The sequence below is a fragment of the Ammospiza caudacuta genome, chromosome Z (assembly GCF_027887145.1).
Source record: "Ammospiza caudacuta isolate bAmmCau1 chromosome Z, bAmmCau1.pri, whole genome shotgun sequence".
Lineage (NCBI taxonomy): Eukaryota > Metazoa > Chordata > Aves > Passeriformes > Passerellidae > Ammospiza > Ammospiza caudacuta.
The window spans coordinates 51,865,336-51,877,571 of record NC_080632.1 but is presented as its reverse complement, the minus strand read 5'-3'; positions in this window follow the sequence as shown (position 1 = coordinate 51,877,571).

Here is a 12,236-nt window from a genome sequence, read left to right as displayed (position 1 = left end):
TTCCAGGAGCTCCATGTCTCTTGTTGGGCTGAGTAGCCTAGAGCTGGACAGCCTACTCCAGATGTCGCCTCACCAGGACTGAGTAGAGAAGCTGGAAGAGTGCTGGAAAATTGCAAAAAAAAAAATTACAAAACAGCTGGAAGCAGAGTTTCAGCCCAACCCAACCCAAAGCAAACTTTTTCCATGTTAAAACCTTTTATTTGGAAAGAAGACATCAACACAAAGAAAATGTGTTCTGCATAGCCACATTTTTATTTTAGCACCATTGACAACAAAATGGATTATTTTATTCACCAGTGTTAGGGCTGTTGGGCACAAACATGCAGCTCAGGCTACAGACTAGATTTGTGTTTTGTTCGAGGCAAGTGCAGGTGAGATGAGTAGCGCTTCCCCCAGAACACCAGACAAGCTTTTCAGCCATTTCTCATGTATTGCACTCCCTAATTCTGCAAACAGCTTCACTTTGTACAATATCCTAACAGCTGAATAACAGGTTTGAGGGATCAGCAAGAGAAACACATTCTTGAGGTGAAAGTGCCTCACTGAATATGTCGTATCTTCAACTGTGCTGCCAAAAAAAGGCACATAAAGTAGTTCCACATTGAATATATAAAGGAAACTCTACATAGTATAGGAGATACAGGAGATCCCAATTTTATCTCAGTGCCTAAGCATCATCCCAGCCACATGTCAAAATGGACAGTTCTAGAGATTAAAACTACCCTTGATTTCTTTAAGTGCAGTGTAAATTAAAGAGCGTATTTTCCTGTGCAACTGTGCTGGGATGGTTTCATGGATGTAGAAATTCCTGTTGTCTTAAAATGCATGAAGTAATGGAACAAACTGGAGCACAACCTGGCAAGGAGGAAAACTGGGCTTATCTTTATGAGAGCTGCTGCTGAAAGAAAAGTGTGCAATCTGCTCTGCTCCTCACAAAGCAGGGAATTGTTCATGAGATCTTAAGTCAGGAGTAGATAACATCCCCAAAATTGCAGAGGACAAGCAATTGCAAGCATTTCACGCACAATTGCCATAATTGCTTTCTTCAACCCAAAAGCATCAGGCTAATCTTGTTCAGGCTAAGCTGCAAACAGCCCCCTTGATCCACACCCCTATGCAGTAAATTAGAGACCCGAGAGATTGCACTCACTGAAATGGATCTCTTCCCAGAAGAATGTGAGCAAGATAGCGATTACACTTAAAAACACCTGGAAATTGGGTTGCAGCACAGCATTCACGACAGAAATTAATCACACTTTATTGTCTTGCAGTTTCTACATCTCTCTTTCACCCTTGAGATGTACCTTGCCTGAGGGAAGAGGCATCTCTGCAACCTTCTACCAGAATTCAGGAAAGAAAGCAGTCACTGGCTCCTCTCCAAATTTTCCATTGCATAAGGGATGTGATCCTTGCTGTTGCAACCCTATTCTCACCACTTAGCTTGCTAGGTGTTGGAAAACCCCAGCTGAGCACAGTTTGGGGGCTTGGGTAGCAGTGCATAGTTCTAGGCTCTCAGAAGGCTTTTCCAGGCCTTCTTATTTGGGCAGATATTAACCATGGAAACATGCCAACCCAAGCTCTTACAGCCTGAAGTACTACGCAGATTAGCAAAACCCTACATTTACATGAGGGCTATGTTAGCATAAGTACTGGCAACTTCAGATATGTTGTTATTCCATACAAAAAAGGATGTTTTGGTGTAAACTGAAGAAAGAGTAAAAAACCAAAGCCTGCATACTCCAGTACCTTTAACAAATAAAAGGGTGTCTGCAGTAGCAACACCAGGGTGGCAGAGAGGGTAAACTGATGCTATTTGATTAGAAAGCATCTGGAGCAGTGTATTCCAGAGGGGATGGATGTTGAATATAAACACAAATAAAAATCATGTTTAGCATTAGTTGGAGGTTCGGGGGTTTTAACTGTACAACCAGAGCCTCTAAGTTTCAGTTTCTCCTGATACTGTGGAAGCTTTGTAGTGTCTCTCAGCTTCATGGAATTTTTACTGCATAGGCTTTGCTTGGTAGCTGTCCCTCACAGCAAAAGTGCTAACTACTGACACTGCTCTTAGCCACTATAGTGACCCAGTGAGATCAACTCTTATGCTTAACAAAATGCTAAAGAACAATTTTGGACACAAGTAAAAAGGAAGGTAGCAGACGAAGCTCATAATTTATGTTTTCTCATATTCCTTAATGAGATTTACATGTTAATTTAGTCTTAATATTACTCTCTAGAATTTAGACTCTTCAAAATATCTTCCCCTTTCACCTATTCTCTTGTTTAGTATGGTTATTTAGTTGTTTTGTTTGCTTGTTTTTAAAATAGTATCTTTTTATTTATTTAGGAGGGCAGTGAGCAGCAGCAAACACCAAGTTAAAGCCCTATTAATGTCTTTGTTTTCTTCTGTTTCTTTTACAAATTGTGATCTTCAGTGTTTCGACTATTCTTCTTAGAAGTTTTGTGTGTACAAGGATTAAATTCTCAAGAAGTTTATCATCAGTCTCTAGTGGTACTTGTGTGATAATTTATTAGTAGTGACCCAACAGGACTCTTAACTGCAATTAACATTCATATAGATCAACAGCTTTAGTAAATGATGGGATTTTCCCAGGCTTGTTTCTCTGTAGCTTGTTCTGGGGTGGGAGTCAATAGCTCTGAATGAGCTGTTACCACTCAGGAAAGGGATGAGAGGGTCACTGCGGATAGTTCTGGGAAGCCATCTTCTCAGTGCTCAGAGGGAGAACACCACTCCAACCATAGCACTCGGAATGCTATTAGGAAAGAGAGCAGTCTGACAAATCTCATTATGACACATTCCTGAATGCCAGAAATCCCACATCAAAATGGGTAAGTAGAAGCAGAGAAAGCAAAAAGTAAAGCGGAAAAGAAAGCATTTTTAGAACTTGTATATAGCAGTTTCAATGTACCAAAACCAGAACATGGTATTTCAACATTTAAACAGAGAGGAAAAGTCTTTATGAAGTACAGATCTAGAAAATCATGAAATATGTGGCGAAGGTTAAATGGGTAACAAGCATTCAGTACTTTGTATCAGCTAAGAGCTAGGGAAAACTTCTACAAGATGTTAGACTGCAGGACTTTTTTACATCAGAATATTCTGTAATGTTTTGCCTCTGGATGCTGTGGGGCACAAAATTACAAAGCAGCATAGAGGCATTAGGTGAATTCATAGAGAATAAGTCAACAGATCATGGCAGGTTCAGAAACATCCCTCTTCTGATTTCCCACGTTTAGAAAGAACTGCTGGGAAACAGTCATTCCATAGCACTTGTTTCTTAAACTCCCCCATAACATCTGCTCCTGGGCACTGCTGCACAGTTTTTGGCTGGATGGACTTGAACTGAGTCAGGTCTTCATATGTTCAAAGGCAGTCTGTGTGCACAGTGTAACACTGCAAAATGCATTAGTAATAGCAGAGATTTAAAAGTTCAGACATATTTGTAATGTTCCATCAGACTCTGCAACACTTTTGTGTGGCTGTTTTGAATTTATCTGCCAAAACCCCACTCATGGAATAAGGAGGACAAGGAGAAAAGTTCACAGGATAGACCCCCTGAATTTATCTTTCAGGACACAGGATTTGCCTCTAACAAAATTACATACTCTACTATAGGATAGTAGAGACCTGAACTCCTAAGTCAGCTGAAACCCCTTGTACAGAATGTTTCAGGAAACAGAATTTAGATTCCACCAAAATATCTTAGCCTCATACCTCTTCTTTTGTTTGGTCTGGACATTTAGTTGTTTTCTTTCTTTTGTTTCTATGTCTCATGTTTGTTTTGTTTTTAATAAGGGAGCAGTGAGCAATAAAGAACACATATTTCTAATAAACAAAGTATGAGGACTTTCTTGTCTTCTCTCTTTTAATTATTTTTATTTTAAATACAAATGACACTTGTTTGGGTACTTAATCCCCACGCATCTCTCTTGAACTATTCCCCAGAAGGTCTTGCTGTCAGGCTGTCTTGGGGTTGTCACCTACAGGCAAGTTCAGATATGTGAAGGGTTCTGCTCCCCCACTTTTAGGTCAAAGTTGCACACCATTCCCACAAGAGATCTGTTTTATTAGAAAATATAAGTTACTTCTAAAGATTAGCCACAGAAATAAGGAATCAAGCAGACCTCACTAGACAACATAATAACATATTTAATATTCATGCCCATGTAATGAGCAAAAATGCATTAAACCCCAAATATATAATTTTGTTTATATTTTATGGTGCGTATCATACAGCCTCCGAGGATCATATAGCATATTCTAGAGAAAACACTTCAGGCTACATCTACACAAGTTAATTAAGTGGGGCCAACTCACACTAAACAGGTACTGGCACATGATGGTACTGTTTTTATGTTAGCTCAGAAATGGTGTTGTTCAGAACTCACTATCACAGGCTGGGGAACATTCCCCATGGCAATTTTGCATGCAGACATGCTATTTTGATAGGAAGAAAAAGCAGTTGTGTGGCCATCAGCTGTGCTCTACCAGTTGGCCTTAGGGCTAAGAAACTCTCCCTGTTGCTCTTTATTGGTTTTCATAATTCGTTTCAATTACAAATATTGCTCTGAAGCAGTAGGAGACTCTGAAAGGAAGAGTCTCTCAAGGGTACTCACAGAATGTTCATGTCTGAGTGAAACTCATTAAAAAGGTCTTATGATTATTGCAAATAGTAGTGATTTAGAGGCTGCAGAATTTGTGTCCTCTGGCTTCTGATTTCCCTTTTCTTCCCTTCTTGATCATGCTTTCCTGTCAAAGCAGTTAGCAAAACAGAGGTTACTCTGGCAGCAGCCATACATCTCAAGAGGTGAACTTCAACAGGCTAACCAATTGCACAGGAAGAATTTGCCACTGATGTGTTAAAGGGACCCAGTTTTGACCCATCACACACCTAAAGTGGTAACTCAGCCTCCTGCGCCTGGTTCTGTGCATGTTTGGGTACCCATATACCCATTTCAACAGAGAGAAGGAGATAAGCTTGGAGGAATATGTGTGTCCCTGCAACTCTGTCCAGGTGTGCTCCACTGGCAGATCAAAGCTGTGTGTTCAGGCTGCAGCAGATAAGGGGTCTGTTCCTGCTGCTTCTTCCTGCTTGGCAGCAGCAGCCTACCCCTGACCTGACTCCCTGTGCTTTAAGCAAGCACCAAACTGCAAGGCAACCATTGCCAGGCAGCAGCTTCCAGTCCTGTAGCACTTGAGGATGGCCTGGATTACCAGTAGAAGCACCACTAGAAGTACAGCATGGGAGCATACACAGGCAGAGAGACCCAAAAAGAGGTAGATCTAGGTTTTTCTCCTGGCCCAATGCTTGAGCTGCTGCTGCTGCTGCTAGGAGGATGAACCCCCTGACTGCTGCCCTTCAGTGCTTCATTTATGTTGGTCTTCAGATCAGCAGTGATCTCTTACCATACACATTTCCTAACAGTGGATTGAGCCATTACAGTACTCCTAAATCATATTCTTCCACAATTTACTCTGAAGCTAAGGCCAAGCCAAAATACCCAGAATGACTATGGAAATTTATCTGTGGCAGACCTTTTGCAACACTATTAGTCACAGTATGCTATGCTGTAATAGTTATCAACACTGCTTTTGTTTCCTCTTCACTTGAGATTTTCTTTTCTGGTGTCTAGATCTGAAGAAATTTATTCACAGGTTTATAGCACTTAATTGTTTTTTCGAGAAATTGGAACTGTATTGGATAAAATTAAACCTTGGACATATCTCCCTTACTGATATAATACAGTTACAATAGCCTAGCCATGTAAGTGATGGCAACCAGAAAAAGAAATGATGAGGGGGCTGAGAAAGTGAAATAACTATGGACAAATTGTCACCAGAACCCTAAGACTGGAAGAATGAAGGAAAAAGGAAATCTGCTTCAGTACAGATTGCAGAGCATATTTATCTGTTGTACATCTGAATTATTTCTCCTAGGGCATAATCAGGCCAGTTCCTGCTCAAAACACAATTAAGAATGGAGGAGAATAGATCAACAGATGATTGCAACATTAATTATGTAGAATTCTTCCTCAAATCACTATGTGAGTATTTAGGTCCTAATACCTAATACCCTAATCTAATGGAAGCTTTGCTTCTCCATCTTCTATAAAATAGTATTTGATTCCTTGAAATAGTCATCAAGAGTTGAACACAAAAAGCCACAGCTGGAGCTGCTCCAACATACAGAGTGTTCAGTTACTGAAATCTTACACTTCCTCTTAGTTTGCATTCTATACTCTGAGCAGGAAACATGGGATTTCACTTCACTGTCTTGTGGCTTTTGATGGATTCACCCCCATGCCAATAGCAGATTCAGTGCCTTAAACACAAGTCAGTGTCTCCTCTAATCTACTTCCAGAGCACAAAATGTCCAGATTATAATTAAGCCCTGACCACTTGGTATTTACTTTCATTACACTAATACCGTGAGGCCCCAGTAAGACTGAAGCCAATTGTGTTATGTGCTGTGCACCCTCACAGCCACTGCCTGAGAGACCTCACAGAACAGGGTGAGAGAAAGAATTATTTCCCACAGCAGCAAAAAGAGCCTTCATTTTGTTGCTGTTCTCCCCAAGGCATTAACCCCAAGAGAGAAGAGGAATAAACCTGTCTCAAATGAGTCATCTGTGCAGAAGAAAACATAAAAATATTCTCTTATCTCCTGTTTTATCTTTCCTTTCCAATTGCTGCTTCTTTCCCAACCAGAATAAAAACAACATTAGAGTGAAGTTAGCCCTGGGCAAGGACGTTGTAGTGTCTGGAGCACCAGAAGCACTGGAAGCAGGCAGGAGTCTCACTCTGTGTTCTGGCTCCTGTACTCAGAGCAAGCACTTGGCAAAGGTGAGGAGAAGGATTACATCTGTCAGAATAACTTTTATGGGACCCAACTCTTCCAGGAATTGTTTAAAATCCACATAATGCTTCTGAGTGTTAATGCCTGTATTGGGACGTTTGCATTAGCAGATAAATGTGCAAGAACATGTTTCCAGACATCTGCCTAGTGATCACATATCTGAGCAGTTTGCTGAAACTTGGTCTAAGGTCCGTGAGGTCCTTGGGCTCCTGAAATTATTTCCAAGGTTTGTAATAAATTGTGCTGCTGAAGTGTACCATGGTTAAGCAATTCTTGCATGATAGAAACAATATGTGGTGCACTGCACTAAAACCAATCAGTGTTATTTTAACTTTCCAGCCTTCAAAAGCTTTCTGAAGGGAACACATACACACAGAAGAATTTCATATGTATGTGAAAAAAAGAAGAAAAATTTTGTGATGATACCCCCAAATTATCACCCCCTCAGTACAAGACAAATGGATGATATTGCTGATAATTGTGCATTTTATTAGTAAGAAGTGAGGAATAACAGTGTAGTTTTTAATGTAAAGGTAGTCTCTAGATTTATACAGAGCCCTGGTTGAATTGTTTACATCCCTCCAGCTAGGTCCATGATTTTTTAGCCATGTCAGAGGAGGGAGGACTTGGATGTGCAAAGGCACAGGTTTAAGTGGTGGTGATATCTTGGAAGAAGGGATTCACCTTCAGGCACAAAAGGCATCGCAGTATTGTTGAGTTTCCCTTCCTGGATTGCAGGATTGCATCAGAGTGTGAATCAACAAAGAAGTGGTGTGGGCTCTCAGGATCTTGGGCTTGAATGGGAATGCAAGGCATGAGATAATGTATGCCTTGCGTCTTTCCCTTCTTTCAGGCAGGGAAAACAGTGGTCCAATGCTGCAGGTAGGTACTGTGAAGATAAATGTCACAGAAATGTCACAGATACTACCGTCATGGGTATAGATTCAGGGCACAGACTCAGCTTGTTCAGTTCTCTAACAATATTATTGTTGTTATTGTTATTATTATTATTAAAATTATTAAATTCCAAAATGATAATATATTATCAGGCTACACACACACTGTACACACTTTGTATGACTAAAGCAATTGAGACACATAAAAAGACCTTGAATTTGTTGAAAATAGGCAAATGAGGAGCATCCCATCCCAGACTCAGAAGCTAGCAGAGGGTATGTGCTGCAGTCATTTACTGTGAAATTGAGCTTTGTTTTGCTTAAGAGTCCACAAAGCTTGTGATAAATTAACTTATGCTGGAGCAGCCACAGCAGGCTGGCAGAAGTACCCAGAATTAAGCATGATTTTTATTGCTCAGTTACCTGTACTCTTAAAAAAATTTTGTAACCATGAATCTGTGTAAATTCTGTGTCGTGTTTTACACTGTGTTTCTTGGCTTAATGAAATGTAAGAGGAAAGCTATAGGAAGAAATAGGAGGGTGCCTACTTACAGCATATAAAGGCAGGTCTATAAAACATGTTACACAGTTAAAAAGTTACATGCAATGCAATTTTAAGATTGTATTTGCCAGGTATGTTCATGGTATGGCTTGTGTTCTATCAAGTCATTTGTACTGTCTTTGTTTGAAAAGTATTAACTAGTTTTCTAAAATTAAAAAAAAAGGCAAAACAAAAAAACCCTCAGTCCTGGTTAGAAATCAGGCATCACTTTGGTATGTCTTTGACTTTGTCACATGTAAAGACAACTGACAGAATTGGTTCTGTGGGGCTGATGATTAGGAAGACCTCTGATAGATTATATCTTTACTGTAAATCTGCTCCACATGTATTATGGAAAAGAAGGGGGAATTCACTCTCCCAAATCCCCCATCTCCCATTCAAGTCCTTTTACTGCTTGGACTGCTGGACATGGGCAGGACCTGTCTGCTTCCTGGCTGTGATTCAGCGGACAGTTAAGCAAAGGACAGCTCTGGGTATTCCTGCTCAACCGCCAGTAAGAAGCAAAGGCTGGAGAAGCCCAGTTTTGTGCATCTCCCTTGTTCTCACCTGTGAGGCAGGCTCTGAGCACTCTCATGACCTCAGGGATGACTGCAGACACAGGAGGGCTGGGTCCCAGACATGGTGAATACACCAAAGTGCTGATACCTAAAAGGCCTGTTAGGCACTGAAGACTTTGTGAATAAGACTCAGCACTGACACCATCACAGATCTGTCAGTCTTCATCTAAGAGCCTTCCTAAGTGTGACTCATCTTTACTGAGACTTGTTTGCTGCTCAAAAGTTCAATTCAATACAACACATCTAATTGTTTGCAAGATGGAAACCTTCCCATTTGTCTGCAGTCTGCTCTGAGGACAACCACATTGATGTTTCTTGCATTTTTATAATTTGGAATACACTGTATTTAAATGGGGGTTGGGGGCAAGGTAAGGAGAGCAGGTGGAGAAAGAGAGAAAGACTGTATGCATATGTGCGTATCTGTATTTATCAGATTAAATAAACATATTTTAATAGGTTGATAAGAGAAGGATAATTCAGTTTGGTGCTGGATTTTAATGTAAGAAAAAACTGCAAGATGTTGCCAAGATTATGGCATTGGTTAGAGAGAGGAACCTTCTGCCATCAGTGTAATTCAGAGTCCTGACTGAATCCTAAGGCTCCAGAGACAGATTTGCAGTTCTGGAGATAGAAACAACTGTCAGTGGGAGAAAAGAAAGGAAGCAAAGGAAATGCAGAGGCATCTCCTGGCATGCTTAGTGCATGCAGAGCTCATATGTGATTTTATCAGCATTGCTGTCTGGTCTTGCAAGAAACATCTTGAAACAGAAGAATGAAGGAGTACTGTACACATGGTGGTGTGGAGTGAGAAGTGAGGGAGCTTCATCTGAAGGCATCAGAGAAGTCAGTCAGTGCAAAAGCAGAGGTGAAAGGCTCACTGGGCAGCTCTAATTTAGAAGGAAATTAGTGCAAATTACAAAAGTGTTTTAAATAATGTTTAATGGAGGAAGAAAGTACTGGATTGCATTCTGTTTTTTTGTAAACAGAAGGAAAGGTGACCAAAATGGATTAGAGTATTCGAGTATGAAGATCCTGGATAAACTAACTCAGCTTTGGCCCTTCAGGCTTTCTCAAATGGCATGAGAGGATATCTAGCACAAAAACATGCTGAGAAAGGTTCATATTCCTGATACACAGTGACTCATGCACTTCCAAAACAGTGTTATAACAAGCTGCTGTCCAAATTTCCTGCTGTATTACATGTAATGCATGTTCAGTGGTGCTGCTGGCACACTTCCCTCTGAGTCTGTATAGAACCACTGCCCCAATTTAGAGTTAGGAGACCACTGTGCAGCCAGTGCTTCTGTCTTTGCAAACAGATGTGAAACAAATGTCCCAGTTCCGTGTAGTCCTCAGGATCCATTTACAGATGGCAGAGTCTAATTAATCTCTGACACAGGAACTGTGTACAAAGATGGACGCCCACCTTCTACATTTCTGTGCCCTTCCATCTGGTGACAACAACTTTCAGTTGGATTAACATTCATCTGTGGGAAGAAGTTAGGGAAGGCGAATGGGAAGTAGGAAGGGAACATTACTTCATATAGTTTTTCTTTGTTTCGGTACCTAATGCAGTGGTATTGTGTCTTAATACTACATGTCCTTTCCCATGGACCCTTCTTGCATTGTGTATTTGAAAAACTCTTACTAAGCACAGGAAACCCTGTGGAGAGGTAAGAAGGAGAGTTTAAGAGGAGAGAATGATAAGGTCTGGCCTTAACCGTATTGATATGAAGGCATTCAGTGATGCCAGTGATGTCTAGTCCATAAAGCCTGGGGTAATCCTCCTCCATGGTGATTTCTCTCTGTTCTCTTTTTTCTATTCTGGGCCTTACTGTGAATTCTGTGAATTCTTTCTGCTGAAGAGAGGCCTTTCAGCCTTTGAGAAATCTTGACCTATGTAGGCGTTTACTGCAGCTTGTAAATGGACTAGAAGAAAGGGCCATAATAATGAACAATTAACAATTTCGAAAATGCAAATGTAAGAACCCTGAATACTGTAACAGGAGTCTTCTCTAATCTTTAGATGCCATTAAAAAAATGTAAAGCAAAAGCTTTTTTTGTTTTTCTCTCCTTTTAATGTACTGATGGACCCCTTGAACAAATGACATCATGAGGCTTTTTGTGCTTTTATAGTCAAACTTTTGCCCTCTGTAAATGCCAGTGTTTCATACCATGCAGAAATCTGGAAATAAAGAATTCTATCCTAAGGGCAATTTATTTGAATTGATAGTCTGGCTTGAGTCAAGTTTGAATTTCTCCCAGAGCACATTACCATCTCCTGAAAAAGAATGAGTTTTTCAAGGTTAGGTGTTGCCTATTGTATGCTTGAAAACCACCCTTGTAGATTTGCATTGAAGAAAGATGGTATTTGAATCTGGTGGAATGCTTTACATATTCATAATGCCTGAAGGCTGGAAACTTTTTATCACCAGAGGAGTAGCAGAGATGACAGTAAAGATACAGTTCAGTCAATGGAAATGAGATAAACACAGTTGTTGAGACCCAAATTTTCTTTAAAATGCTTCCCCCACAGCCCCATCCCTCTTCCCATTTTTTTTCTTTTTTTCTTTTTTTTTTTGATCCTTACATGTGAAAGTCTGGATGTCTTTTGTAGAGATGTACTGATCTGCAGGATATGTTGTATTGGATCCCAAAGACAACTTCAATAAATAGGATTTGATCCCTATTGGTATCAAATCCTATTTATTCCTGATGGACCTCAGATGTAAATATGGAAAACAACTTTTCATGGCTATAAGGAGAGAAGAGTCACATGCCATGTCCTTGCAGCTCTAAGGTAACTCCCTGCAGCATTTCATACAGTGTTTCCTTTTCTACAGCATTCTTACTGGCTAGCTCAGAATTCATTTTTGGCAATGATGGTTTCCACAGATCTTACCCTTGGAGATACAACTCTCCCTCCATTAACCTATCCTGAATGGCAGGGCAGTAAAAATTAGCCAGAGTACTGAAGAGGAACCTAAATCTGTTGTCTTTTTTAATCTAGAGCTAAGTCCAAGACAACCAGATGACAATCTGGTTTAGTCCTGTCTTGAATGATCCATGTAACTTCTTACAACTTTTTTTTCTTTTTTGCAATGACCTTTCTATAACACCACGCTTAAAAATCTAGTATTAATCAGACAGATTAAGTTGCAAATAGAAAGATGAAGGAAGGATCCAGTTGCGGGGGGGCTTGTTCTAGTGCTTGTTTTCTGTTTCTGCAGAAACAGGATCCATAAGATTTATGGATGTCTGGAGATCTCTGGGTGTGTGCAGCTATACTCCAATGCACACAATAAGTAGAAAAATTGCTGTTGCAGCCTTGGAAAAGATTACTTTT